At 41.5% G+C, this 27,448-nt stretch overlaps 1 protein-coding gene across 8 annotated transcripts in view; it reads left to right on the top strand.

Annotated features, from left to right (window-relative positions):
- CHD5 (chromodomain helicase DNA binding protein 5) overlaps positions 1-27,448 on the top strand; it is a 2,731,226-nt gene that overhangs the window by 2,353,932 nt on the left and 349,846 nt on the right. The gene's annotated exons all lie outside the window — the stretch shown is intronic.

Below are 27,448 nucleotides of genomic sequence, written 5' to 3'. Positions count from 1 at the left end.
CCAAAAGGCACATCTGAAATATCGTACAAGCAGCCTGTCATGTGTTTCGTGTTCATTAATTATCATCAGAGAAGTTTAACTCTGCCTGGGCACAAGGGCACACAGATTAGTTGAACAGAAATGCTCAAAATATGACTTAGCAGTAATCATGTGTGACCTTATTCAGGTGAACCCCAAACCACCTGAATTTCTGCCAATTTCTACAGAACACACTTTCCCAAACTTCCATTGGGGTTATGTGGGCTTGAAGATAGTTTGGCTTTGAGGTTTATGTACAAGGCATGCACGGTTAGAATTAGGATCAGTCTTTTAGGCACGGGAAGGAAGTTGCCAGCAGCTTGATAGTGTACAGTTACACGGAAAGGGTTTTTACTTTGAGTAAGGTAGTTAGGGGAGGGATAGAATTAGCATGAGTTATTTATTGTTGGACTGCACAAACTGACATACAGACACAGAGGACGACGTCCATGACCACGTGCTGTAACTCGGCATGCAACAAATTCTTCAACCTGTTGTCAGGAGGAGAGAATCCCAGGTATCACCGTGCATGACATAAACGCACGTGGTATCTGCTGTGAGTGACTACTAGAGAGGAGAACATCCCACAGTTGTTTGGATGCTGGAGATTACATTCATTAGCTATTTGTGAGTGTACAACAAATGCGCCAACTTGTTGTGCTTGACTCTGGAGGCGAGAAGCTCTGTGACAACCTCGCATGACATACATGCACAACACATTTGTTTTTTGGGACTACTTTAGAAGGTAACATCCCAGAGCAGGTTCAATGCAGGTGACCATCCTAAGCCTGCAACGAGTATGCAACAAACATTATATTTTTTGTGATGGGTCGAGGGGGTGAAGGTGATCAAATTGAGTGGCACAAAGTCTGAAGCACCCAAATATACATGCAGCCAGAGGGCATTTTACAAACAGGCACCACCGCTTCTGTGTGCACTTGCACTGTTTGTGTGATACATGGAGGGTATCAGTCTTGCATTCAACCCCTTCTCCCACACATCATAGCCGCTATCTCCTCCAGCTGGCACCACTACCTCTCATATCAGTTGAGGGAGAGCCCTCGGCCGCAATGATTCCATTCTATGTGAGCCTTCATTCCTTCTATCTCTAAATCACACTGGGCCTCATTACGAGTTTGGAGGCCCTTAATAAGGGCATGGCTGCCTCCAAACTCGGGTCCGGATCCGTGGTCCCTGAATGGGGAAATACTAGGCCATTCCTTGGAGGACCCGGTATTTCCCCATCCTGGAACACATCCCCATTCCCATTGGCCCTCATGGAATTGGGAGGGAGCTAACAATGGGCCTGTTAATAACGGGCCCATTGTTAGCTCCCTGGTCCCCTCGCGGGACCCGCAAAGGACGTCTGGTCTGACCAGATGTCCAGAGGGGGTCCCACAAGGGAACCTCGTAATAGGGCGGAATGGGTTTAACGGCACCGACACCTTTACTGGCGCCGTTAAACCCATTCCGCATGGGTCGTAACGAGGCCCCGTGTCTCTTTTCATCACTGGGCAGCTCGCCAACATGTTATTGTCAAAGCCAACAGTTTGGGCTTTTGTGTAGGCATGGGAAAGGCATTTGGCAGGCACTGCCATAGTGGTATTACCTGGCCATTGAAGGTAGCAGGTTCACAATTGTGCAAGTACCTGAGCATTTAAGAGCAATGCCTGGTAAATGCCTCATACTTATACACAAGCCAAAACTGTTGGCTTTGCCAATGCTTGTTTCTAACAGGGCTTCAGTGAAGGAGACACATAGTGATTATAAATCGAGCGAGTGAAGGCCTGGTTAAGACATTTTTACTACAACACATATGTTTTTTGTGACTACTTTAGAGGTTAACATCCCAGAGCTTGTTGAATGCAGGAGACCAACCAAGTGTGATTGCCACTTTAACCTCTAACTTCCAGTGTTACAGAGATGACACGCAACTATCTTTCAGGCTACCCTCAGCCTCCTCCTCACTCATATCTGACAGTATGTCCGCTATTCAGTCATGGTGTGCGGCAAACGACCTCTGCCTCAACACCAGTAAGACTGAAATCATTCGCATTGGGACCCCTGCTCCCGATTTCCCACTTTCGCCCTAGCCGGCCTCCCTTGGCCCTGCACCCGCACCCACCTGCTTGGACAAAAACTTCAGGGTCATCTTTGACTCCACTCTCTCCTTCTCCTCTCACATTTCTGATATCTCTAAATAAAATCTAACTATCAGCTACACCTCCTCAGAGATACTCTGCCTTTTCTCACTTTCCCCAGCGGCTCACTGTCTCCAGAGCTTTGGTTCTCTCTAGGCTGGACTATTGCAACAGCCTCTTCCTCAACCTCCCTTTCTCTGTCCTCTGCCCTCTGCAACTCATCCAGAACATAACCGCAAGACTTATCCTTGGCCTCAAGCCCACAGACTGCATCTCTCTGGCACTGAAATTCCTTCACTGGCTCCCCATGGCTGCTAGGATCAAGTTCAAGACCCTCTGCATTGTCCACAAGGATTTCTGGGGTCTGGGGCCTCCTACCTGCAACACTACCTACCTAAATACTGTCCCTCATGAGCCCTCCGCTCATCTACCGCCAACCTTGTGTAAGTGATCCGGTTCTCCAAGCAGAGATTTGGAGGGAGATCCTTAGCCTCAGCAGGTGCCTCCCTCTGGAACAGCCTCTGTGCCACCCTTGGTCTTCAGCCTGACCTTCTTAAGTTCCAGAAACTCCTGAAGACGTTCCTCTTCTCCTCTTCCTTCGCTCTCCCTCTACCCTGGTAACCTAGCCCTCTGCTCTCTCCATCTTTCCCTCCTCTTCCTTACAGCTTGCTGACTGGTCGCCTGGTGTACCTCAGCATCTAACCAGTCCTCTCTCGCACTTGCCTCAGGGCCCTACTCCCACCCACCCTCACTGCACTTAGAATAACCCAAGAGAGTGGCTCTCTCTGCACTTAGCCCAGTATCTGCCAACTGGGTGCACTTGGACTTCCCCCTCTCTGTGACCTTCTATGCACTTACACGACCCAAATGCAACGTGCCTGATGATCGTCTGTCTGTTCTCCCTTGTCCTCTCCCCTTAATTGCACTGGTAAAACTGCAGAATCGCTGTCAGGCCTATTTGCTGTGTCTCAACTGTTAAATGTATTTTACGCACTTACTCTGCCTGTACAGACTATTATCGTCTCAGAATTTCAAGGCCTCTGAGCGACTGTTATTTTTCCCCTTGTTCCCGCCCTCCTTGAGCATTTTGAAACTCTTTCCTGTGTATAGGCGCTATATAAATAAACAATACAATACAGTACACTGGTAGCGCGTTTACTGCTCCATTTAAGTCATTAACTCTCAGAATACTCAGAATACTGCATTGAAAAAACACTGCCAGACACTTAAAGTGCACAGTCCATAGGCAGTGTTCGGTATTTTGTGGAGATTTGGGGCCTGACGGTATTTTATTACCGCCGAAAAATAACTTAGCAATAATCACTCCTTGTATTCAGATTGGGCCATGTGCAACAATAATACAGTGGACATGCATTATTTCAGCACCCAGACATGCATATTTGGTATGCGTGGTTGGTATGCGTGGTTGGTGGTATTTTGGTGGGCATAATTCCCTTGTTTTATTTGTGGCCCCAATGTCCAGAATCCCTTATCTTTGCTTAGATTTTTCGTGTAATCACTAGAGAGACCTCAGACCTACATTTCAGGAATACCACATTTTCAGTGTTAGTGTTAGTGTGCCACCATGGGCGATCTCACTGACTTATTTACGACAGAGAGCTATATGTGGTTTTTTTGTGGTAATTTCCACTACCTTATATACGGTAGGGAACTATGTCCAGAGAGTCCCTCTTCCCGTTGGCTCATGTACCTCCAACGAGCTATGCTACAAATAATCACTCTCAACTGTCCATACTGAATATGATCATGCACACATCTGTCTTAAAATGACAATTGCACTGTTTAAAAATCTCCCCTCATCATCAGCACTGTATTGGTAAATATAAAACACACCACCCGTCTGCTTTCAAATATTTTTCTGTATTATAAAAGTTACATTTAAACACGATCTCACTCTTTACAGAAATAAATAAAATAGCACAGTAACAGCGTTGTCTGTGATACACTGAAAAGAGAGTGGCGGAGAAAAGAACTCGATTTGCAACATTAACATGTGATTAAGGCACAGGAATCTCCTTTCCTACACTGACTGAATATTCTCGTACACACTCAGCTCCCACACTTATGTAATTACCTTATCTGTTCACCCCGAGTTTTCTTCAGCTGTTCTCTTTCTTAATGTGGCTCCCTTGAAGATTAACCCCAGTGAAACGAGCGCCTTTCGTTTTCAAACCGGGGTCATTGCCTGGAACTCTCAGCTTTTTCAGCAGAAATGCTCCAACCAGGAAAAAACAGGTCCTTCTCCCAGCTCTCCAAATCTCCACTGTCCTCCCTCTCTCTTCAAACTCCCCCCAGCAAAACCCTATTCACTGCCTCTAGCATGATACTTGCTATGACGCTGCTCCAATCAGAATCAATCATGCCATCTCCTCCCTCTCTACACAATGGCTCATTTTTATAGTAATACTTTGTAACCAACTGATTTCCTGTTCTTTCGAGCCCTTTTGCTTCCTGTAGTTATGTGGACAGAGCAGCAGAGAAAACAAAAAAAAATGAATGTGCGTTTAAAAGTTCACTTTCAGAGTAGGCCTATTTCTGCAGTGGAGACACATTTTTATTAGTGGACTATGTTAAATTCAATTTTATTAGTCAGGTTATTTATGAGTAATGTTAGTTATTAATTTTCAAATGTGTCTCTTGCACCATAGGCATTTCAGTTGAAAAATAGTGTGCATTTTTGAATGTGCACGTGTGCTTTTAACTGTAAAAATAGATTTGCATCTTATATGTTAAAATCGTTTTTGACTGAATAGCCTGTCTTTCCTTGTTAATCTGGTAACACATATAGCAATGCACCGCACCCTTGTGGTGGTGCTGCATAAAAAAAATTGCTACCTGTGCAGTAGTGCTGTACTCTGTGCTGTAACACGCCAAATATCCTTACATACCCTCCTTTTGTTTTTAGAACTTGGCTACAATCCAAGCCAATTCCTAAAAACAACTTGTTCTTTCTTTTTTCTTTTAAAATGCATGTGTATTGGGATATCTTTCTCTTCCTGATGTAGCTAGTAAAATCAGTAACATTTTCATTTTTACTGATAGCACAATCAACCATCCACCCATGATCAGCACCAGGATAGCCAAACCCACTATTGAGCGTTCCCCCCAGGTTCCCCAATTAAATCTTTCCACTTCTATTATCCCCAGATTACTAATTGTAATATTGTTTTTTTTCGAATTCATTTTTATAACATGTCTTTCTTTGTGATTCAATAAATATTCCACATCTGGGTCTATTGGAAAAGTATCCCTTTGAAAAAAATTGATATTTTCCACTTGGCTTTCCCAAACATCATTTGTTACATGAAACAATGTTAACCCCCCAATTGACACAATTGTATCCTTTGGAACCTGTAAATAAAAACATTATATTTCACCTGTTTAACCACGTATGTTCCATGGTTTAAATGTACTACCGTCATGTTCTTTAAACAGGTGCTGATCAACCATTTACCTCTGACCATCTTAGCCTGTGCCATTTCTTCACTCCCCATATTGCTAATAATCACTTCACATCCCTCTGATATACTTGGGTCAGATTTCAGACCACAAATAGCATCTGTGGCATCAGGAACAAACGGTTTACCTGGACACATATAATTTTGTTCTTTAAATTTTACACATGTTTCCAGGCTTGGTATTAAATAAACTTCAGGTTCCCATGACTGAAATGCCACCACTTCTGGAGTCTTAATCTTAATAAATTTGTCCTCTTGCCAAAATCCCACGTTGTGTACCCACTTCGTTTGATAAATAAGTTCAGGGGCTACATATGGGATGCATAGCAAAAATCCGATCTCTAGTCTTTCCAAGTCCACATATAACGGCATTGCATTACCCTTTTCGAATGCAATTTTTACCTGTATTATATCAATCTCCCTCCTGGTCAATCTTTCTATCATTTGACGAATTATATCCTGCGAAACAAAATACAAGGGGATATGTCCTTGAATCAATTGTGAAACTGCAGTTTGAACTTCTCTCATATAATTCGTTAATAGTCTATCAACAGGACTCATTATGTTCAATATTTCATTAAAAGTTCTGTCATGCTTAAGTATTATTTTAGTCGCCCGTTGCATTACATCCGCTTGCTCATTTAGAATGATTGCAGTTTCATTTATGAATCGTACTTGTTCATCCAGTCCCCCTCTAATTCCATCTAATGTTTTTTGTATTATTTCTAGGTCAATACTCAGTTGTTGCGCTTTAGTACTCAGTGTTCCTACCGAAATAGAATTGGCTGTTGATATTGTGGTACCTATTATGGCTCCAACTATAGACATTACCATTGATATCGCGAGCATCACCGCACCTCTCTTTCCTCTCTTCTTCTTAATGTCTGCTGAATTCACAAATGTTTTTTCCAATTGCATTAATATATCTCTTATTGACTGCTTAGTGTCCTATTTTCTTATTTCCAGCCACTCTTTAGTCTGTTCAATCTTAATTCCGGTATTGTTCAAGTGTTTTTCAATCAAAATCTCAGGATTCAATGGTATGTATGTATTTTGGAAAATCATCCTTCTATCACTCATGATGAATCCTGGTGCCTCCTCCACCGCGATACCAGATGCTGGTCCAGGTTCAATGACAACCTGTGCTTCTGAATTCTTGAAGATCCCTCCAAATATCATCATCATTAACCATATCATCAGTATCATCTTCAATGCTGATCGCTTTGCAGCCTTGGTCTTCACCCCTCTTTGGGGCTTTCCCGGAATCCGTCCACTTGGGCTCCGGGACTCCATCGTCTCCCGTGGGCTCTGATCCCGGAACCTCCGACCAAATAATGTTAATGTTCTAAATCAAATAGAAAATAAACAAATTAAGTACATAGCACCATACTAACTTCACCCTTTTGCCAAAAATAAAACATGCTTGGTAAAAATATTTCGTTTTTTTTTTTCTTTTCTGAAATTAAACACAAGTTAAAAGAAAACAAGCACATATAAAACAGCATTCAATATTTAGTACATTTTCTCTCTGCACACCAACCATGAGCTTCCATTATATATATTTATTTATTTATTTATTTTATATTATATATTTTTACATATATTACAGTCTTTATGTGCCATTATAACAATCAACTTTTTAACTTCTTTGTCACTGCCTCCTGATTGCACCCATTTATTTTCTCTTTTTGTGTTCAAGGGACTTTATCTGTTTCTACATGCTCAAGCTGCCTGATCTCATGTCTGGGATGGCATGGTTTGATTTGATTTACATGGACAAACTGCTCTATTGCCGTTTCACCTTCATTTTTCAAAATTTTATAAACTACAGGAGAGACCTTATCTATAATTCGAAATGGCCCCTGCCAGGCTGCTAGAAATTTAGAATTTTTCTGCTTACTTTTTCCAAAATGAAACTTGTACACCTGATCCCCTACACTGTATTCCTTTACTGATGTCTTTTTGTCATAATAAGATTTTGCACTGTCAGCAGCTTTTTCCAGATTTCTCTTCACAAAAGCAAATGCATGTTGCAAATGCCTCCTCAGTTCATCAATATATTCATGAACTGTGGATGCACTCACAAGTGTCTGCTCCTGTGTTCTATATAGTAGGTGTTGTGGTAACACCATTTTCCTACCTGTCAAGACCTCATGGGGGCTAACACCTGTTGCTTTGGCAGGAGTTGACCTGATTGCCATCAAAACCAACGGTAAACGTAAATCCCAGCTGGAACCTGCTTCTGCCACAAATTTCTTTAAAATATCCACAACAGACCTATTGCTTCTTTCAACTGTACCTGAAGACGCCGCCCGATATGCGATATATAGTTTCCTTTTCACACCTAGTATTTGCCATACCTTACTCATTAGAGTACTTGTGAAATGACTTCCTCTGTCTGACTCTATTCTTTGTGGCAACCCAAACCTTGAGAACACATGGTTCACCAGCAATGTGGCTGCTGTTTGAGCACTACAATCTGGTGCAGGAATGCATTCAATCCACTTCGACAGAAAACATACCACACTCAAAATATAACGGTGTCCCCTGCTCGACCTTTTTAAACGACCTACATAGTCTATTTGCAAATCTGACCATGGGAGAGTTAGGCCTCTTTTCATCAATGGTGCTCTATGCATTGGTGAAGCAGGTTTAAATTGGGCGCATACTAGACATACTCTAGTATATAATTCCGCATCTTGGGACATATGTGGCCAGTAAGCATAATCTTTTAGTATTTCTAATGTTTTTTGTGAACCTCTATGGCCTGCAGTTATGGCATCATGTGCATGGTGTAGCATTAGTCCTCTGAATGAAAGGGGTACTACCCACTGTATTTGTCCTGTTATGGACTCTCTAATCATGAGTCCATCCTGTAATCTAATTCGTGTTTTGTTCTTTAATAGCACCCTCAACTCTTCTTTTCCCATACAATCATTTTCTGTTAAAGGATTTTGTTCGGGATCTATCAAATGATTATAATAGATTCCCAAAATTTGATCATTCTTTTGTGCCTCAATCAAATCTTGGTCTGGCGTGTCATGACTCCACTGCACCACCGGTTGATCTACCTCCTTTGGTGCTTTAGAACGTGTGACTGCATCAATTTGTATTTCACCCATTAAATAATCAATAGGTAGCAATTCTCCCATCACAGCCCCAATCTTAGCTAGGTGGTCTGCCTTATCATTTCCCTCCTTATCCTCTCCTCGTGTTTTAAATGCCCACAAATTTTTCTCCAGTATATTGTTAACTTATTCTCTGACACCAATTTGTCTATGGCTTGTATCATTTTTCCATGCTTAAGTGGCTTTTTGTTGTATGTAACCATGCCTCTTGCTTTCCAACCAGGCAAATACTCCACAAAGCTATTCCGTGCATAGTCAGAATCAGTCACCAGGACAATTTCACTGAACTTTTTATCAACTGCAGTAGCAATTGCTTTATAAATGGCTGCCAATTCCGCCACCTGACTGCTCCTATCTCCAATCCTCATCCCTATACTGGGGACATCTTCACATTTCAACCAGACATTTCCTATTCCTGCCACTAACTGTTTATTACTGTCATTTTCAATGTGAAAAGCACAACCATCCACATATACAGTTGGCAAATCCTTGCATGTTTTTTCATCAAAAGCTTTGCGTGGTGATTGTTCAAATTCCTGCAAACTAGTTTCTACTTCCATTTCATTTGGTATTTGTTTAGCTGCACAGTCATGTAAGTCAGCTAACCCTTGAGCAATTGGGTTCTTTTTATTTTTCCATATCTCACTTCTACGGGAAAACCTTGTAATGCCAGCGTCCATGAAGTGATTCTGGATTGCGCTAGATTACCTGATCTAATTCTTTTACTCTCTAAAAATTGCAAAGGTTGATGATTTGTTTCAATAATTACCTTTTCTTCCTGAACAATGGGGCGGAAATGTTGTAGCGCCCACACAGTGGTTAATAGGGCCTTTTCACATTCATTAAATTTCATTTCAACTTGGGAAAATGCCTTACTTGCATATGCAATGGTTTTGTGATTCAAATCGTGTTTTTGTGATAACACTGCTGACATGCAATGTTCAGAAAAACCTATTTCTATAAAGAAATCCCTGTCCTTTATGGGGTATGCTAAACATGGTGCCTTTACAAGACATTCCTTTAATCTAGCCACTGCATCAGACTGCTCTTTTTCCCATTTCCAGGGAGTATTCAGTTTAAGCAGTTTAGTCAATGGTTGAGTGATTTCTGCATAATTTTCAATGAACTTTCTGTTATAGCCTGTCAACCCTAATAAACTTTTTACTCCTTTCACATTTTTAGGATCTTTTAATCTTTGTATGGCCTCTATTTTCTTCTTTTGTGGATTTAGCCCATGTTCAGTCACTTCATGCCCTAGAAAGTTCACTTTTTTCTTGCACCATTGTGCTTTTTGCAAAGATACTTTGGCGCCCGCTTTCTGCAATTGGCCAAGTACATGTCTTATTTCATCAAAATGGCTTTTGAGGCTTTCATTTTTTATCAGGACATCGTCCACATAAACTATTGTTGCTCTTTCCGCTGCATCCGGCATGGCCTTTCTCAAAAATATGCCAAATTCACTCCCACTATTGATGTACCCGAACGGAGTTCTAAGCCAGGCATATTGAGTCCTGTCAAATGTAAAGGAAAATAAATGTTGTATCTCCTCTGCCAATGGCACGCACCAATATCCAGAGGTGAGATCTAATGTGGTAAATACATTTGAACCATGTACCTGAGCTAGGCCCTGATCAATGAATGGCAGTGGCCATCTAGATATTGGTACTCTTTTATTTAACTCTCTCAAGTCTGCACACAGCCGCCATTGACCATTTGGCTTTAACACACCTAAAATAGGTGTATTGGATGTGCTATGAATGGGCCTGATGATTCCCCGCGATTCCAAATTTTTAATAATCTCTGCCAATGATTCTAAACATGCCAGCGGTAGTCTATACTGGCGTACAAACACTGGATTTCTGCTACACCCTTCTGGTAGTGTGGCCACATGTAAATCAGTTAAACCACAATCATAAGCATCTTTTGCAAATACATCCTTAAACTCCCTAAATATCTCCCTCAGATTGTCCCTCTCTTCATTGCTTTCACATGCATCCGCTAAGGAGATCTGCTCTTCTACCATTTTGGAAAATTCTGGAAAATCTTCTGGTAAGGGAATCTCGGCGCTTTCCTCCAACTGTGTGGCTGTGTCTTTTTGTAAAGCTGCCACTTTTAAATATTTTGGCATATCAGCTTCCACTTCAATGGGCTGATTTTCTGTTTCATTTTCATTTAAATTAAATATTATGCAATCCTCTTGATGGCAGCACACTGTCTCATTTGAATCATAAGGATACACAGAATGAATTTTAAATATTCCTTTGGGCTGAGAGTCCAGGTGTTCTGGTAACTCACCCTTGGCATCTACATACTTTTCAGGAATATTTCCAATCACCATGTTATTTAAATCTGCCGTGTAATGTGATTTTTGTATGGCCATTCCTAATGGGGAGTTTTCCTCTAAATGAATATCCTGACAACCTTCATTATTTACCATAATTTTTACAGATCCTTTACCAATATCTACCAATGGAATGTATTCATAATCCAGGCCTTGCTGTTTTATGGATTCATTCAGGCATACAAATGCATCAGAGCCTTTCATCTGCTGTCCATTTTTGCATTTCAGTGTTATTGCAAACTGTTTTGTAAATGCAGGAATAATAGTATCTTTCCTCATTTGTAATTCGATTGCATAAGGAACCAGTTGTGCACAATGATAAGCCCTTCTTTTGTCTTCAAATTCAGGTGCCGGGCCACCTAGGCGTGACCATATTTTTTGATTAAGGAAATCTAACACCATACACATTCTGTGCATTATGTCATTTCCCATGTAAAATTCATTTTGTGCTCCACTCACTACCCATACATTATGGTAAATTGTTTTCTGCCCAATGCTAATTTTTAGCACGCATCTGCCTGCAATTCGGTTTTCAAAGTCTGGACTGTCCAAGCCAGAAACATATTGGTTTTTAATCCTAAATCTCGGGATTTCTTCCCTTTCCATTATTTTTTGCAACAATTTCTCATTAATGAAACTCCTTTCATGTTCAAGCGCTAAAGTGGCTTTTATTGTTTTAAAATAGTCATTTATACCAACATGAACCCATGGTTGCTCATCTCCCATGTGTATTTCTGCCAGAGTGGTAATGTGTTTTTCTGAATCTGTTTTAGGAGCAATATTCTGTTTGTATGTTTTCTCTTTTAAATAAAAACATAATGTGTGCTCATCTATGGCAGTCTGCCAATTTTTCCTTGGGTCCAAGTATATTTGTACAGGTAGTTTTTCATTGTCGCTCTGCATTTTGTCTTGACACATTAATATAACAGTGACACTAGGTATGCAGCTATTCTGGAGATATACCTCCACAGCATCATTTGTTTTGGCAACGGTGTGACATTCATTTATATTGCTGTTTTGTGATTTTAGTTTCTTAGGCCTCAATGGTTTTTTGGTTAAGGACCACAGCACTCCATTCACCCCATCTATTAGAGGAGACAATCTTTTCAGACAATCTGTCCCCATCAGAAATGGAATTTCACAAATAGATGTGATCAATACCTCTTGTTTAATTCTGTGCTTTCCTATTTTTATGTCAACCTCAGTTACACCTATGATGGGCACCTCCTCCCCATTAAAGTTATGCACCGGGCCTTGATTTTCCTTCACTGTGATCTGACTCTGTGGGGGTCTCCCTTCATTGATACTCTTTACCAGCTCCTTGGACATAATTGTGGCCTGTGCGCCAGTGTCAATCATAGCAAAGGTGTGGCATTTTTCTTCTACAGTGATGGGTGCATAATATCTGTCCTCAACTTCCTCTAATACACATAAGAAATGTGAATTCTTACTGATTTCAGGGCTCACCTTTCTCAGGTCTTTTTCACTTTTGGCTAAACACATTGGTAAATGGAAAGACATTTTTCCCTCCTTTTTACCTATTTCTGCGCGAGAGATTTTATTCATTTCTCCATGATCAGAGGTTTTTTGGAGTGTGGCCACTGTTCGCCCATCCATCTGGGTAACATCAGAGACCACATTACAATCCTCCAACTGAACATGTGTAACAACATCATTCAGCAATTTGTCATTTTTTAATTCTGTGCATTTGTGATCATTTAGTGTGATACCAGCCCTTTCAGCCTCTTCAAAAATATGTGGCTCAAAGAATTCTTCAGGTGATTGACTTGTACCCTCCTTGTGAGTATTTCCTTTTTCTGTCTGTGTTTGGTCATTGTTTTGCTTGCCCAGGGAAGGAGCTATAGCATCCTCACTTACTCCCTGTTCACTGGTATTCCCCACGCATGAGTCATTTTTCTTAAATCTGTCCCTTTGTTCTTTTGAAATTCCTAATGTTTCTTTTTCATTTGTGCAAATCTTTACTGTTTTATTTAGCTCCAGGTTAAACCGTACCTCTTTTTTAGAAGTATTTGCACTTTCTGTCACAAGTTCATTTACTGGCACTTTCATTTTTAATCCATTAGGCATCTCAGAGTCGTTATGCAAAATTATATCAGAGCAATCTGTCATTTTGGCACTGCAGTTATCATGAGTACTTAGTCACTTTTCGGAAGCCCCCCGGTCATTGCTATGGCCATCAGCCCCCTCTTTGGAAGGTTGTTTTTGCGCTGTACAGAGCTTTCCTATTTGCTCAGCTAACATTTTCACTTGGGCCTCAAGGCATTGGAACCTTTCCATCTGTCTAGGATCCTCTTTCTGTGACCTAGGTCGATATTGGTTGTTTTCCCCCTGATTGGATCTATTCTGATACCTCTCAGGTGATTGATGTCGGTTGGGATGGTTTCTGAACTCTTGATTCATTTGTGGAGGGGAGCGGGTTGCACCCATCCTTTGATTATAGTCCCCTGGTGGGGAATCATTGTACTGGCGTGGATTGTAGTTCACGTTTTGCCTCATGTCCTGTCTCTCAGATTGTGGGTACTGGCCCCTAGGTTGATTTCCATTATCAGTAAATCGATCCACATATCGGGGCCTATCCTGATTACCATATATCATGGTGTTGGGATCAAATCTGCTCGGTGTCCCAATGACTGGTAGGGACCATCATTTCTTTGATCTTGATTTTGTCTCTGGTTATTGTTCATACCTGCCATATCAGGCCGGTATCCTACCCGGGGTCTGTCCCCTAAATACCTAGGGCTGATGTAGCTCTCTCTATTACTAGGATCATGTGATTGGAACATTGGTACAGGAAATGGCGATCTTTGTTGATTACCCCTTTGTTCAGGTGTCACATTATTTTTACCTTGGCTTTGAGCAGACTCAAGGGACATTTTGGCTGACCTGATTTCCATTACTGTGGCTGAGGGTTCTTTAGATTTAGGTCTAGTATCTTTCATTTTATCACTTTCTCTACCCTGACAATAGAGTACCTCATATAGTTTTGTGCTTTGATGTACAATCCATTCAAGGGACTTGTCACGGTCAAATTCACGGACCAATTGGGATATGATGTCTTTCTGTAGTCCATAGAAGTATGCAGTTTTAAACTCATTGGAATTTGAGTCAAAAGATACATCAAAGCGAGAAAATGCTCTTTTTAAGTCTTGTAAAAATTGGCGAGGGGATGTATTAGGTCCAGCAGTAATTGTGTACGCGACTTTCTTTGCCTCCTGCAATGACTGAAAAGGAGAAAAATGACGCCTAATTTCTTTTTCAAACTCCAACCATGTCATATTCTGCTGTTCATTTAATCCCCTTATGATGCTGGCCGTCGGGGCATCTAAAGTTAAATGAAAATATTGTCTGTACTGTTCCTTAGGTATCTGGAGTGCTTTAGAAATGTCATGCACCGCTTCTAAGTGATCCTCAATGCAGCATTCACCTCCCTTTTTAAATGGTTTGATCAGGGCTTTAATGGATTTCATTATTTTTATGGGGCTACTTGTTGCAATGCATGGAATTGCACTATTTTGTGATTCAATCCTGTTTTCAGGTGTATGAGGTTGGTGGCTGGCCCCAATGGGAGTATCAAATCCCCCAAGGGCGCTGCAACCAAGTTCAGTCACCGGCCCAGTCACTGGAGCACTAGCTCTTTGGGCAGAGCTAGAATTCACCTCCACTCCATTGAATGTGGTACCCTGCCGCCTCTCCTGGGACCTGGGAATGCACATTTGCTGTTCTAAGTCCTTACACTTTTTAAGGAGTCTGTTGGCTTCATCTTGCAAATAGTTGTTTTCACCATTCATCTTATTAATCACCTCCTGCATGTCGCACATTTGCATTTGGCATTCATTGAACTCTTTATTTCTCTTGTCTCTTTCTTGAATCATTTTAATCATTTCTTGTTCTGCGCTCTGGAGATCACCTTCTTTTTCACAATGTTCTTTTTGTAAAATCTGCATCTCTGAAACAACCTCATCTTTATCCTGTCTAATGTGATCCACTAAGGCTTTTAAGTGTGCCAATTCTTGCTCACTATCTTCAAACTGTTTCTTGCTTTTGGATAACTGAGTATCAAAGTCTCTGCATTTTAATTGCATGTCTTTTTGGCATACATCCAATTCTGCTCTCAACATTTCCTGATTTTTACTTGCCCCATCTAATTCAGTCTTTAACCTGTTAATTAGCTGAGTATCATTCTCTTGCATTCGCAGGGACTTGTTTAAAATAAACCATATTTTGCCGCATAGCCGTATTAAACAGTCTTTCTCTGCACTTTTATCGGCTGCATTCAATAATCTTGTAAGGCAGACCTGAATTATGCTGCCTTCTGCAAAAATATTGTCTAGTTTTTCTTTCTGCACCTCACCCTGAATGCGGTTACTCCATTCTAACGTGCTATTCGACGACCAATTCCCATGTGCAAACAACTTTGCCTCTAAATATTGCACTAGATCTGAGAATGTGGTTTCACTTTGTGACATTCTGAAATTCGTTTTTAGTGGCACACTGCTATTATAAAATGGGTTCCCTTTAATGTGCAAATGGCAGTGTGAGACACGCTTGCCACGCCCAGTAGGTACTCTATGATCACTTTCCCGGCCTGCAACGCACCATAAACATGTTGGGTATTTTGTGGAGATTTGGGGCCTGACGGTATTTTATTACCGCCGAAAAATAACTTAGCAATAATCAATACTTGTATTCAGATTGGGCCATGTGCAACAATAATACAGTGGACATGCATTATTTCAGCACCCAGACATGCATATTTGGTATGCGTGGTTGGTATGCGTGGTTGGTGGTATTTTGGTGAGCATAATTCCCTTGTTTTATTTGTGGCCCCAATGTCCAGAATCCCTTATCTTTGCTTAGATTTTTCGTGTAATCACTAGAGAGACCTCAGACCTACATTTCAGGAATACCACATTTTCAGTGTTAGTGTTAGTGTGCCACCATGGGCGATCTCACTGACTTATTTACGACAGAGAGCTATATGTGGTAATTTTGTGGTAATTTCCACTACCTTATATACGGTAGAGAACTATGTTCAGAGAGTCCCTCTTCCCGTTGGCTCATGTACCTCCAACGAGCTATGCTACAAACAATCACTCTCAACTGTCCATACTGAATATGATCATGCACACATCTGTCTTAAAATGACAATTGCACTGTTTAAAAATCTCCCCTCATCATCAGCACTGTATTGGTAAATATAAAACACACCACCCGTCTGCTTTCAAATATTTTTCTGTATTATAAAAGTTGCATTTAAACACGATCTCACTCTTTACAGAAATAAATAAAATAGCACAGTAACAGCATTGTCTGTGATACACTGAAAAGAGAGTGGCGGAGAAAAGAACTCGATTTGCAACATTAACATGTGATTAAGGCACAGGAATCTCCTTTCCTACACTGACTGAATTTTCTCGTACACACTCAGCTCCCACACTTATGTAATTACCTTATCTGTTCAGCCCGAGTTTTCTTCAGCTGTTCTCTTTCTGAATGTGGCTCCCTTGAAGATTAACCCCAGTGAAACGAGCGCCTTTCGTTTTCACACCGGGGTCATTGCCTGGAACTCTCAGCTTTTTCAGCAGAAATGCTCCAACCAGGAAAAAACAGGTCCTTCTCCCAGCTCTCCAAATCTCCACTGTCCTCCCTCTCTCTTCAAACTCCCCCCAGCAAAACCCTAATCACTGCTCTAGCATGATACTTGCTACGACGCTGCTCCAATCAGAATCAATCATGCCATCTCCTCCCTCTCTACACAATGGCTCATTTTTATAGTAATACTTTGTAACCAACTGATTTCCTGTTCTTTCGAGCCCTTTTGCTTCCTGTAGTTATGTGGACAGAGCAGCAGAGAAAACAAAAAATAAAATGAATGTGCGTTTAAAAGTTCACTTTCAGAGTAGGCCTATTTCTGCAGTGGAGACACATTTTTATTAGTGGGTTATGTTAAATTCAATTTTATTAGTCAGGTTATTTATGAGTAATGTTAGTTATTAATTTTCAAATGTGTCTCTTGCACCATAGGCATTTCAGGTGAAAAATAGTGTGCATTTTTGAATGTGCACGTGTGCTTTTAACTGTAAAAATAGATTTGCATCTTATATGTTAAAATCGTTTTTGACTGAATAGCCTGTCTTTCCTTGTTAATCTGGTAACACATATAGCAATGCACCGCACCCTTGTGGTGGTGCTGCATAAAAAAAATTGCTACCTGTGCAGTAGTGCTGTACTCTGTGCTGTAACACGCCAAATATCCTTACAGCAGTCAATGGGTGAGCAAATAACCAAACAACACCTACAAGCTTTGTGTACTTCCTGATTTGCCATTTCTCCCTATCTGTACTCCAAGGCAATCGTTTCAGCTTATAGGTGGTTCTGCCACCTAACAGCCCAAACTAAAAATGACATCATCACCCACCGTCTACAGCATTCATCATTTCCCATGTCCATGACATCAACATTTTACCCCTCCGACATGTCAGCCTCTGCGTGCATGGACTGCACCTGGTCTGTAATGACATTGGTCCCCCTCTTACACCTCCTCCCTTTCATACGACGAAGTTGCACAGAGTTGCCGTCTGTCCTTATTCCTCTCTAATGACTCTAAAGCTCTATGACTCTGAATAAGCCTGTGATAAAGTTGACATTGAAAATTTCCTTGACTCGCATGTTTCTTCTCGTCTGACACCTGATGAGGCGGCAGCCCTTGAGGGAAGGGTGGATATTGAAGATATACAATATGCGATTTCAAAGCTGACTGTGGGTAAGTCGCCAGGCTTAGATGGACTACCTAATGAATTCTGTAAAGCCCCCCGGTTCTGCACTGCAACTTTTGTGTGACATTTTTAATGATGCTTTTGAGTCTGGTTCTCTACCTAACACGATGAGACATGCACTGATCACGGTACTTAAGAAGAAGGATAGGTCTGCTACCAGGTGCGAAAACTACCGGCCGATCAGTCTGATGAACTGTGACTGCAAGATATTGGCTAAAATCCTGGCTGGACGATTGGAAAAGGTTGACTCATTGTTGGTGCATAAAAACCAAGTGGGCATTGTCTCTGGCAGGGTGGTGGCGGACAACATGAGACGCCTGCTGTTGACCATTGAGAGGGGTCGCGCCCAGCCTATTGCCAATGCGGTAGTCTCTCTTGATGCTGAAAAGGCATTTGATCGTGTGGAGTGGGAATTTTTGTTTGCGTGTCTTGCAAAAATGAACTTTGGGCAAGACTTCCAACGTTGGGTCAAGCTATTATATAGCAATCCTTCTGCAAGTGTGCTGACGAATTGACTTATTTCTGATGCTTTTAGACTTCATCGAGGTACAAGACAGGGCTGCCCACTCTCACCTCTCCTGTTCATCTTGTCTATGGAGCCACTTGCGGTATGCTTGAGAGCGGATGAGAACCTTCAGCCCATTATTGGGAATGGCCGGAATAAATGGCTTTGGTTGTATGCAGAAGATTTGTTGGTCGCCCTTCAGGATCCTGCAATTTGTATCTCTCACCTGATGCGAGCTGTTCATTCTTTCTCCATGTTGTCAGGCTATAAGATTAACTGGAGCAAATCTGAGATCCTACCGATCAATAATCTGTGTCTATGGCATACATGTGCTCAGTTTCACTTTAGACGTGTGCGAACAAGATGAAATGTCTTGGCATCTGGACTGGAGCGGATATAGGGAAGCTACCTGGCATAAATTTTGCATGGATCCTCCCGAGACTAAAATCAGATTTGAAAAGGTGGGGTCTTTTGAAGTTGTCAACCTGGGGCAAGATAAACTGTATAAAAATGAATTGACACCTCAGATAAATTACATCTTGAGTATGCTTCCTGTTCGGATACCAAGGAGCATTTTCAAGGAGATCGATAGAATTTTGCAAAACTTTATTTGGAATAGGAAACCTCCAAGGCTCGCGATTTGGAAACTTCAACTCCCGTTGAAGTTGGGGGGAATGAAATTACCTAACTTAATGGACTACCATTTATCATTCTCCACTCGCCACTTTTGCAAGGTTGCTGACTCTGTTAATGAACAGTCTGAACTGTTATCATGGGAGTGTGGTGCGGTTTCACAGTTGGACCCTAAACCCCTACTGTCTTCTAAAAGATGTAAATCCAAAGTGACCAGTGCACTTACTTCATTTCTACAGGACTGCTGGTATGAACTCTCGAGTCATTTGGGTACTGATCCTTATTTACACCCAGATGCGTCCATTTGGAATAACCCAGCATTGAAATTCCAGGGTAAGTCCCTCTTCTGGATTGATGGCTGGTGTAAAATACTTTAAAGATTTGTTTGAGGATGGTAATTGGATACCGTACGCTCGACTTGCACAGTTACATGGCATAGTGGACTGCTCGTTTGCTGAATATAGAAAACTGAAGATTATAATTTCAGCTAGTGTTGAGGTGCCACTATTGTCTATTCAAAGTGCCGCCTGGGCAGCTGTGGAGATATGCTTGAGTGCAGCACACCCTGCTTCTACAGTGTATGGAATCATAAAGGCTACTAGAAAAGGAGATCCACGGCTGCGACCATTTGAGCTGATGATTTAGGAGAAGAAGTTGGATTGAGGTGTTGGCAGAGGTGCTGTGAAAACACTCGTCTGGTGGGTTTGGATTGGGGCCTCAGAGCCTCTCAAACGAAATTCCTGTTTATGGCCTATTGTACTCCAGAGAGGTTGTTCAGGAGGCGACTTTTGGACACTGACCTCTGCTGGAAATGTAACCGCTCAAGAGGTTCCCTCAGTCATTTGATTTGGTCATGTCCCAAAACAATGCAGTTCTGGGTAAAGGTTTGTGAACGATTGAGTCTAGTCCTGAACATTGCAATTCCCATGAATGCTTCTTTACTCATTCTAGGTGATATTTCTATACTGGATGAAATTGACTTTGGCAAGAAAATGTGGTTGCTGTGTGCATGCATGGTTGCTAAAAAAATGATTTTGAGGTCCTGGAAGTCAAGCCTTTCTTTTAATATTGATGAATGGGTGGAGGAGCTTCTAACTGTCTGGACGTATGAGAAAGTCATCTACAAATATAAGGATGAAATTGAAAAGTTTTGGGATATTTGGAGCTGTTTTCTTGATGTCTATGGATGAACTTGAACTTTCATTCTGGGTTGCAGTGCCCCTGGCTTTGTAGATTATTGCCCTATGTCATTACTTATGGTTTAATACAATTTTTTTTTAGTGATATTCATGTATCTGCTGCATGAATTTTTGCTTTTGTCATTTGCGTTCTTTGGCTTTTTGGTTCTCTTTCTTTTCCCTTTCTTCTTTTTCTTCTTTTCTCTTTTTTATGTACCTCTATCCTTTTTCTTAAACAGGATATTTAGTGATAATTTATGATGAACTAATTAACATGATTTGAGCCTGATTGACGAGGAGTGTGATTTTAAGATTAATGCCATATTTTGTTGTTATTTGCTGGTGTGAAAATAAATTTTTTAAATCACACATTCCTCTATAATCTCTCACAAAAATCACAGCAAAGTAAGGATGAACAGCAAAGGAAAACTAGAGAAAAATGTGTTTTTTGAGTGTTGAGTAGAAGGCAAGTGGTTTCACAAAGGGTTTCATACAGATTTTACAAATGGTCTTCCAAAAGGTTTCACAAATGTTTTACATAAGGTTTTGCAAAAGGAGTCATTGGTTTTCATAGACAATTGGCAAACGTTTTACCAAATAGTTTCTCAAAAGGTTTCATAAAAGTTTTCCCAAATGGACAGTACAAATATAAGGAGCTTCACAAACCAGAACAATATTAAAAAACATGGGTTAACCTCTGAGAAAGACATAAAGACAGTGTCTGAGATGGCTAACTGCAAACTCTCTTGCTCTCTCCTCATGCTGATCTGCTCTGTTCCTCCCACTAACAGCCTAGCACAATCTACAGAGAAACAAGAAGTGAGGTGGGACTTTCATTCGGACGCCCCACCTCTCTATAGTGTCAAGGACTTGGATAGCTATCTTAATCACTTCTGGTTATCTTCGGAACTCGCACCCTTCCCGTAAAATAGCACACAGGTTCGGGGACACTTTGGGAGCACAAATATGTCTAGCAAGAGTTTATAAATTGGCTTAACTGCAAATATGGAGTTCAGTTAGACTCATGAGTTTGGTAACAGGGGTTAATCGTAGACTAATTAAAAGCTGATTTTTGCCCTATTCCAGAAAAGCCTGAAAGTATAAATGCTTATGGCACTTTTGTCTCAGCATTGATAGTACATGACTCATCGAATACTTCATAACTTTGACATAATGCCGATGTTTAAAATGTGTAGAAAGTGTAGCTTGTGTGACCAATGTACTTCACTTATTATGCATTCGCCTATAATGGGTACTTACCCAGAGTTCTTTTTCCAGTCATGCATTATTTATGTGTCACTCTAATCCTCTGGGCACTTTGGTTAAACAATCTTTGTTAACCTGTGGTCGACAGCTGGAATGAGCATCTTTTACTTTGTATTGGGGCTCAATTGCTAATGGACTTTAAGCAATTTTCTGCCACTTTTCTCAACATGTCTGGGACTGCAGACTACACAACACAACACTTACTATGGAGTCACAATGACCCATGAACAAACAGATGATGTTCCACAGTCCTTGCAGTATCTTTGTATAGACAAACTGTCTTATAAACATTGTTGTAATGGTGATGACCGGAAAATACGAAATCTGGATATGTGTGTTCTGTTAAGGTGATGGTCTGTGTGTTAGTGGTGGAAGAATGATTTATTGTTGAGGAAAGCGGATGGTCAATAAGGGACAGCAAGACCCTGTCAGCCCACAGTCAGTCTGACACTGACTACAAATCTAAATTGGTAACATCCTCGTTGAATGAGCAGGGTATAATATGGCTGAACCTGCTTTCCATAAAAGATTTGAAACCATGATGCCCAGGGGACCCCCCATAAGTGTTACATTGTTAATTTGATGTAATCCTTACATATTTCTTTAGTGTTCAGTCTTAAAATGCAAATCACGGTTAATAGAATCAAAAAGCAGCCCACAGAGAACGCAGTTTAAAACAAACCACGCACAGTTGCTTACACTCTTACCAAAATGAACACATTTTGAGCGACGGACTATGAATTAAGTCGCAGTTTTAGTTCCAGTACTACATAGCAGAGGGTAACAAGACAGAGCGCTGTTTAATATAAGCTTGTTCAAATTGCTGTGCTTAAACATGAATAACAATCCTCTTAGGATCATTCATGCTCCCAGATAAACATAATAGTTTAGGAACCTAAATTCAGCTGACAATCCATGAAAGAAATTGTTTGTAGTCGTTTCCCATTTCCTAACATGCTGGATGCAATGTCTGATAATGTACTCTTACATCAGGCTTGGGCCTCCTAATATGACATCACTTGCTCACAAGGGTATAAAAAGTGCCCACATTGTTTATAATAAAGCAGAGCCCATTGGCCTAGTGACGAAAACAAATGAAGGACTGAAGAGGATACAAAACTTGGTATTGGTAGCAGGAGTAGTTCATGGAGCCTTATTTTAAGGACACATTTCACACCTGTTCTTATACAGCTTCCTTGGCACCAAGTAACAGGGCAGCAGCTCTAAGAGTGAGGCAATATCTGAAAAACGGTTAAAAGGGTTGAATGCTTTAAAATCAGTAAACCTCAGATTTAATTTGGTGTATAATCCACACAATAAGTAGACAAGGAACAGGATAACTTGTGGTTATGAAGACATGTAAAGTATTAAATATAATAAAATATACAGGCCACATTATGCAAGAACTATGCCCACCAACCCCTGGGTAGTAAAGCCAATCAGAGAGGGGTTACACGAATGAATCCCTCTCCGATCTTGTGAGCTTTAAAATGGGCCATTTTGACCACTTAGCTAAGCAGATTCCAAACTTCCAGACACTCCAATAAAGTAACAGTAGAAATGTAAACTACTGAGTCTAGAGGGGAAGTCTGTTCACCCCATCTTCCAGAGCAGACTGCATCCCCGGTGATGCCACAGCAGTTCTTGGACAGCACCTACCACATTTGCTGGTGAGGGCTATATGCTGGTGCCCCTTTCTTGTGCTTTCATTTGCCACTCTCCCCTGTCCCCTGCTTTCTCTCACATTGCTTAGTCCACTACTGGAGGAGAGAGGACCAAAGTGATGGGGTCAGGCTAGTGGTTGAGTCGGTTGGCAAGTGATAGGCATGCAAGCAAAAAGGAGTTCACTGGAAACATTCACAAATGACACAACAAACCAACTTAACAAATTGCAACCCTAGTAACTGACGGAGTAAAAGGAGTATGATTATATCTTTATTTCCCAACCCATACTAACTGGACCACTACAATGCAAGTATGAGCATGCCAAGTTATGTGGGCATACACACATAGCGATTTTACTGAAAGAAACACATTGAAAGAAAATGCATGGGGATGATATTCTTCCACCCCTTGTTAAACCCAGCGCGCAGGTATACACCACCATCTGTAGTCTAATCACCCATTAACACCTCTTAATGGACATGCCACAGACCATAGCCACCCCCCATGAACAAGTGCCTTTGCTACCTTCTAACATTAATCACATATATTTTAAAATGTCACGTGGTCCCTCCAGCAGCTCCAATTCTCAGCGGTTTGACAGTGGTCAATATGAGGATTACTGTAATAGTGACGGTCAATGGCAACTGCCTGCGACACTATTTCCCTGCCACTACTCAGAATAAGGCACAGCAGTGGCCTACAGAAGAAGATGGGAAAGGTCCAGACTGTATGCGGTGCTGAGGAGGCACCTGGCCAAACTCAACATTCTTATGACAGTAGGCATTTAGTACACAGAGTGGGCAAAGAACAAAGTGTGGGAGTCGGAGCAGAGTGTGGCTATCAGGGAGTGTGAAGCACAAAGAGTTTTCAGATCGCAGATTGGAAGTTGGAGAACAGAAAAAGGATCGCAAAACACAAAGGGACAGAGGGCAGATTGTATTTTTTTTATTGTAGTTACTTGGGCACAGAGAACACGAAGTAGGTAAAAATCCAAAGCAGAGCATAGGTTTTAAGATGCCACCAGCAAAGAGCTGAGACATTGAGGTACATAATTGTCCATACAAGAAAGCCCTTTTGCCATGCACGCACGTGAGACAGAATAAACCAGTGCATAGGTTATGCAACTGAGAAAGCAGAACAGAATCAAGATAGAGCAGGGAGGCGAAGTAAAAGATTAAGGGAACTGAGCGCCAACTTGTGGGGTGTAGTGAGGGAACAAATGGGTAGAAGGCCAAAAGCTGAACAGGCAGGATGAAAAAATACTTTTGAAAATTGTGCAAAACAAGCTTGTCGCTATGTTAGCCCAGTTTAAAAAAAAAGGTTTAAGTTTCGATACATTATATTGGACGAACTGAAAATGTTATGCTGAGATGGAACATGTACTAGATTTTAAAGTCCACAAAGAGCTTCATCAGATGGTAAAAAGCAAAGATTATTGGAAGGAAACAGTAAAGAGAGTTTTACATTTGAGGCTGGCATGCAAGAAATGCAGTGGTGTGATAATCTTAACTGACAGCTATACATCTAGCTGCACGACAGACTCCTTCCCTAGCAGACAGACCATTTCGGAACGTCCCGCTGTTTAAACAATGCGTGCATTCAAATTGTTAAAGCAGTGTAGTCTTTTCTCCATTTCCAAACATGAAAGATGCTTTTGAAAAAAGGGCCTAGTGAATTTGATCATATGAACATATGTAAATATGTACTCTTCATGGTAAAAATGTCTCGAAGTGCAGATTTTCAAAAGCAAGGGGACGCATGTGTTATAGGGCCTCATTACACTGTAGGCGGTAAGGGTTTACCGGTACCGGTATTTTACCGGTACCGGTAAATCCTTACCGCCTTACTACGAGGTCCCTTTGCGGGTTGCGGAATTTAACACCTGCTTTTTGCAGGCGTTAAAAACCAACCCGCAAAGGGACCCAGGGAGCTAATTACGGTAACGCAATTTGCGGTGCCATAATTAGCACCTTCCCCTTTCCCATTATGCCCTATGGGGCACAAATGGGAATGGGGAAGGGCAATGGTGGAAGGGGGAATTACCGCCCCGCCAACCTTGGAATGGGGCGGTAATTCCCCTTTCCACCAAGGCGGTGCCGGTATTTTACCAGCATGAACCATGGCGCTAATTGAGCCATGGTTCTCCGTCTACCGTGTAATGAGGCCCATAGTGTGTTAATTTCACATGGAGAATTGCATTGCTGAAAACATCTGTAGAAAAAATTAACATGGTTAAATCCAGACTGCTTATTCTGAATGCCCAATACTGAGTCATTGTAGTGATTCTAACACTTAATAATACTTTGCCAGAAGAACTTTACGCTACAATACATAAAGCATTGTGAGTTTTGAAGGTATGGTCAGATGCTGTTTGACAGCTATGTCTTGGCAAAGCAGTATAATTCCCTGCACTTAGCTGAAACTATGCAATACAGATTCAATAGACTTACAACTGCAAATGTTCCAACATTGTGTACCTCATCCAATGTAAGAAGTGCCCACAAGGAAAGTAAGCCTGCAACGATTAATTCATGCTTTCGTTGATTATATGGAAAAACACTCAAAGCTAATCTGGCCAAATCGAAAGTAATTAGATTTTCTAATAGCACAAAAAAGGTCCTTTGAAATGGAGTATGGGCGAATCTCGAGTTGTATGTTTTGGCTCATTGATTTATTTGGGCTTTCCAGTATTTGGGAGATCTCTATTGCAGAGTAGTATCTCATGTTTAAATTAAATTGATCAAGCACATTAAAATGATAGGCACAAAGTTCGCTAGATTCCTTATTCAAATCCAGGATTACATACTATGAAGTTAAAATCATTCCTACACTTCCATTTGCCATCTTAGAACATCTTACATTATTGGGGGGGGAGGATCTGGAAAGGCAACCTTAAATTTAGTGGCCATCCTCTATGAGTTGGGTCTTGTCTCCCTTTCAGCATGTGCACATTGGAAAATGTTTCTTTAGTGAGGAAAATCTTAATACCGGTAGAGGGTAGTCTATACGTAGACTTTAAGACATTCTATGTGGCACAGTGCTGTCCTATATTGGGGGCTTTGAAAGACCTGAGCATTTTTGATTCTTTGGTCTTTCCCTTCTGTAATGGCTTGGCAGGCGAAGAACGGTGGTCTGGAGGGTTGCCCAGAGCATTGCCAGTGGTTAAGATTAATTCTAAACCTTCCAGCCATCACCTCTTTGTTTTTGCTATGTCACCCCGAGTGGGACGGGTATGCCCAGACGTGGGTCCCGTGCCTGCTGGGCCTAGAGACCCAAGCTACTCCTCACTGATGAGCCCCAACAAGGGCGAAACATGTTTGGGGATGCTTGTGGTCTCGTGCAGAAGGGATGTGGCCTAGCAGTTCGGGCTGGACCGCCCCTTTTGGGGTGGGGCCAAGCCTGATTTGCATATGGTCTTTCCCTTCTGTAATGGCTTGGCAGGCGAAGAACGGTGGTCTGGAGGGTTGCCCAGAGCATTGCCAGTGGTTAAGATTAATTCTAAACCTTCCAGCCATCACCTCTTTGTTTTTGCTATGTCACCCCGAGTGGGACGGGTATGCCCAGACGTGGGTCCCGTGCCTGCTGGGCCTAGAGACCCAAGCTACTCCTCACTGATGAGCCCCAACAAGGGCGAAACATGTTTGGGGATGCTTGTGGTCTCGTGCAGAAGGGATGTGGCCTAGCAGTTCGGGCTGGACCGCCCCTTTTGGGGTGGGGCCAAGCCTGATTTGCATATGGTCTTTCCCTTCTGTAATGGTTTGGCAGGCGAAGAACGGTGGTCTGGAGGGTTGCCCAGAGCATTGCCAGTGGTTAAGATTAATTCTAAACCTTCCAGCCATCACCTCTTTGTTTTTGCTACATTTTTGATTCTTGACAAGCTTGGTTGTTTCTCTCAGGATTTGGTAGAATATCCCAGTAGGATCAAGTCACTATTATATCAACATGATTGGATGTCGACAATTGACAAATTACATTCATATCATTCACTGGTTCACTTGAGCGATGAACATAACAGCATGAGTATCTTGGCTCCATTCCTTAGTATATATCCAGACAAAGTGACTCAAACTATTTTCATCCGCTTTTGTTGGAATTTGCTTTACTCCAAAGAAAGTATGCTAAAATACAGCAGGATTTTCTGCAGATATGGCAGTTTGCAGGTTCGGTGGGACTCTAAACACTGTCGAAACCTCTAAACATTGGGTGACAAACTGTTCTTATCCAAACTCTTTATGTAAACTTTATCTGGGAAAATGGGCTACCCGAGTGAATGATCCTGATTTGGGTGAATTTTGGA

The sequence above is a fragment of the Ambystoma mexicanum genome, chromosome 8, assembly GCF_040938575.1.
Source record: "Ambystoma mexicanum isolate Mex_15411 chromosome 8, UKY_AmexF1_1, whole genome shotgun sequence".
NCBI lineage: Eukaryota > Metazoa > Chordata > Amphibia > Caudata > Ambystomatidae > Ambystoma > Ambystoma mexicanum.
Note: the sequence above shows the minus strand (reverse complement) of the source record. Positions and strands in the feature narration are given on the sequence as shown.